Source organism: Crocodylus porosus, unplaced genomic scaffold (assembly GCF_001723895.1).
Source record: "Crocodylus porosus isolate Cpor-Errol unplaced genomic scaffold, CroPor_comp1, whole genome shotgun sequence".
In the NCBI taxonomy this organism is placed as follows: domain Eukaryota; kingdom Metazoa; phylum Chordata; order Crocodylia; family Crocodylidae; genus Crocodylus; species Crocodylus porosus.
The window spans coordinates 14,718,381-14,722,720 of record NW_017728918.1 but is presented as its reverse complement, the minus strand read 5'-3'; the positions used below and the strand labels follow the sequence as shown (position 1 = coordinate 14,722,720).

The window sequence follows — 4,340 nt, the reverse complement described above, 5'->3', positions numbered from 1 at the left end:
AGTGTTCATAGTTTCATAGCTTCACAGGAGCTAGAGTCAGGAGGGACCTCAACAGATCATCTAGCCTGACCCCCTGCCACAGGCAGGAATGAATGCTGGGTTCACAAGACCCCAGACAGGTGATCATCTAACCTCTTTTTGAATTTATCCAAGGTAGGGGCGAGGACCACTTCCCTGGGAAATTGCTTCCAGATTCTGGCCACCCTAACTATAAAAGATTGCCTCCTGATCTCTAACCTAAACCTATTCTCCATCAGCTTATTACCATTGTTCCACGCCACCCCAGGTGGTGCTGGGGAGAATAGGGCTCTTCCTATTTGCCGATGATCTCCCCTGATGAGTTTGTAGGCAGCCACCTGGTCCCCCCTCAGCCTTCTCTTGCCGAGGCTGAACAGGTTCAGGGCCCTCGGTCTCTCCTCATAGGGCCTGTCCTGCTGCCCTCTCACCAAATGGGTGGCCCTCCTCTGAACTCTCTCCAGGCTGGCCACATCCTTTTTAAAGTGCGGTGCCCAGCACTGGATGCAGTACTCCAACTGCGGCCTGACCAATGTTGCATAGAGGGGGAGTATCACTTCTCTGGACCAGCTTGAGATGCATCTTTGGATCTGGCTGTGGTCTGACATTGGCAGCTCATGTTCATGTTGTAGTCAATAATGATTAAGGACTGAGCCCTGGGGGACCCCACTGCTCACATCTTGCCAGGTTGAGTGCGACCCATCTCTGGGTACACCTCATCAGCCAGTTTTTTACCCATCCAACTGTGTAGGCATCAATGCCACAGTCACTTAATTTATTAATGAGAATGGGGTGATAGACAGTGTCAAAAGCCTTCTTAAAGTCTAGAAAGACTACGTCCAAGGCAACACCATCATCAAAGGATTTAGTCACCTGGTCATAAAAGGCAATCAGGTTGGTCAGGCAGGACCTGCCTTTGATGAACCTATGCTGGTTGCCCCTGAGCATGATCTCCCCTGCTGGCCCCCACATATGTGCTCCTTGATGATTTTCTCCAAGATCTTCCCAAGGACTGACATGACGCTTACGGGCCTATAGTTACATGGGTCCTCCTTCCTCCCTGTCTTAAAAATGGAGACCACATTACCTAGTTTCCAATCCCCTGGCACCTGGCCAGATGACCACAAATGCTCATGCAGCTGGGCCAAGGGCTCCGTGATGACCCCTGCCAGCTCCTCAACACCCTTGGGTGGAGGGCATCTGGACCTGCAGATTTAAAAATGTCCAGGCCTTCCAGAAGATCCTTAACTACAACTGTGCTGACCCAAGGCCTGACAGAGCTATCCCTGAGATTGTCCCTACCTCAGACAGAAGGGATGTCTCGGTCCCTGTTCAAGAAAACAGAGGCAAAGAAACTGTTAAAAATATCAGCTGTCTCATCTGGTGTAGCCACAAAGTTACCATTTGAGTCTTGCAGGAGCCCTACATTGCCTGGTGCCCTCTTCTTTCTCCCAATGTACTTGAAAAAGGACTTTTTGTTGTCCTTAATCCTGGACGCTAGCCTGAGTTCCATCTCTGCCTTGGACTTCTTAATAGCCCTCCTACACTCACGGGCCGAGGCACAGTACTGCTCCTTGATGACAGCCCCTTCCCTTCCACTGGTTGTATGCCACCCTTTCAGGCCTCAGGCATTCCTGAATGTCCTCGCTGAGCCAAGGGGGTTTCTAAGCACTCTTACCCCCCTTGCTTCTCTCAGGGACTGTTACTCCTTGGGCCTGGAGGATCGCCCCCTTAAAGTACGACCATCCCTCATGGACTCCCATCTCCTCTACCTTCAGGGCCCTCAGTGCCTCTCCTACTAATCTCCAAAGCTCATTGATGTCGGCTCTTCTGAAGTCGAGGGCTTTAGTCTTGCTATAAGCCCTTGACAACCTGCTCTGGATAGTGAATTCCAGCAGGAATTTCCATGGTAATGATTAGCCAGAGTTAGTGCAAAGCCGTGGCCGTCAAGGGGAGGAGAGCACAAGATTATCGGGGGATCTGGAGCATTAGGCAGTATGGGGAGGGGGGACATTGGGGGACTGAGGGGAGAGGGGGCCGGGTGGGGAGTGAGGGAAGGGAAGGGATCTAAATAAAACATATTGGGCTATACTCACATATGTACACACATGTACATGCACACACATATGCACATGCACAAACACATGCATACACACACAGGCACACATCTGCACTGTTGGGCCCTCAATCACTGCTGAATTCATGCTTTTTTGCTCTTATTTTTCCTTTGCAGAAAGAAGAAAGCATGAGGCTGAGTGGTCCAAGGGTGCCTCTGAGTGCTGTTGCCTCCCTCATGGCTGACAGGTGCACAGGCTAGTAGCAACAAGAGCAGCCCAGGCTGCAGCCATCACTTCTGCCCAAGGGCCTGATCCTGCTACTGGGCAGCCCATGTGGGGCCAGCCTGGGCCATGAGTGCAGGGTTGAGTGTGGGGGAGCAGAACTGCACCATGTGTCCACATGATGCTCCTGTAACCTGGGCTAAGTGGCAGTAAATGAGGCTGCTGTGCTTCTGTGGAAGGGTGGAAGATGGCAGCTTGGGTACAGGGTGGCCCGGAGCCCACTTATCAGGCTTGGAGATGTGGGAAAAGGGGCTGCTCAGCCTCACTGGAAGCCATGTCAGTGCTGTCTCTGCCTCCTCCCCGCTTGCCTCATTCCATCTCCCCCCTCACACGCACAGAATGCTGGCTGGGTCAGGCTCTGCTGTATTAACTGCATCTGGACACCACAACAGCTCCTGCACTGGATAAATAATGCAACCGTCATGTGCAGCAGGCTGGGGATAATTGAATTAGCGGGACTGTGACTACAGATACCGTCCCTATGCAGACAGCCCCTGCCCAGGGAAGGGAACCCTGCAAAGCCCCACCAACCCAGTTCATTCTTGGCCAGCTGCTGCCAGCTGTATCAGTGGGGGGCAGCAGGAGTGGGGCCCGATCCTGCCCTCCTGGCAATGCACCATCCTCACAGCCTGTCAGATGCACATTGGCATGCACATGCGCACCATGACATGTGTATGCCTTGATATATATACACATATACACACTATCACATACACATCACCTGCCCTGTACATCCACTGTCTCAAACACACACAAGCCATATACACATGCACAAACTATCACACAAAAGCAATCACAAATGCACACATGGTCACACACACAGCCTCTCACTTGCACACATTGCATGCCTTCAGGGAAGTGGCTTCATCCAGGAATTCAACACTGGCCCAGTGGTGGAGGAGGAAATCACTGGAGCTGGTCCAGTGCAGGGTGCCAGGGCTTGGGACAGGGGAGGGACATTTTGGGCTAACCTGGCCAGAAATGGGAGGTGTGCCATTGGCATTGTTTACCCCAGCAGCTAGTGAACCCTGCTTCCCCTCACCTCTGTCCTACCTGCTGCTGACAAACCAAAAGCTCAAGGTGGGGGGTAGGGGGCAGCTAAGCCATGATTTGCTGAGAGGAGGGGTTGGGAGACCCCGCAAAGTCTTCTGGGATACCAGCAGTGACTTACCTTGATTTGAGAGTGGACCTTGTACTGACATTTGATAGACTGGTCCAACCTAGATAGAGTAAGTCTGATAGGACATCGTTACAGGTCTATCTTAGTTAGATCAGGATCCACCACTTTGAAACCAGTCCACGTTCCCCAAACTTCTGTTTTGTTACAAGTAGAGACCGGTTTCCAACCACTTAAACTGGAAAAAGTGTAATGTTTGCACTTGGCCAATAAGAGCAGAAATTGGGAATGTAGACTGTGCATCTGAACTGGCATTTTTGAATACTTCAGTCAGAAAATGCAATGGTATGGCCACTTGTCATAATAACCTAAATTCACCTCAATTTGTTATTTCAAGTTCTGGTACTTTTCTGCAGCTATACTAATGTAAGGAGGGCAGAACTGGAGGGCAAAAAAAAATAGATTACTAGTTATGTGACATATATATTCATGTTTGAATATAAAAGGAGACAAATACAGAACTTGTAATCCTTTCTCTTCCTGCTGCACAGGCGTAACAGTGAATACAATTTATTTCTGTACTTGCACATCCTATTGAAGTGAGTTAAAATTATAACCGGCAGAGCTGGAAGTAAATGGTATTTATTAGGGCTGTGCAAAGCTTCGTCTTAATATTCGATTCAACAAATATTCGACATATTCAACCTTGAAAAGTGAAAGTCTAGTCGAATAGCAGCTGGTCGAATAGCTGTCGAATCGAATATCGGAAATGGAATATTAACAGCACAGCTCGAATATTAACAGTGCGGGTCGAATATTTGACAAGGGTCGAATATTCGACTTGCCTATACTGGATTCCTTGTGGGGGC

General features: G+C 49.8%; 1 long non-coding RNA gene across 1 annotated transcript in view; it reads right to left on the bottom strand.

Moving 5' to 3' along the window:
* The window catches only part of LOC109312182, a 17,466-nt gene that overhangs the window by 12,776 nt on the left and 350 nt on the right, over positions 1–4,340 (bottom strand). The window lies entirely within an intron of this gene.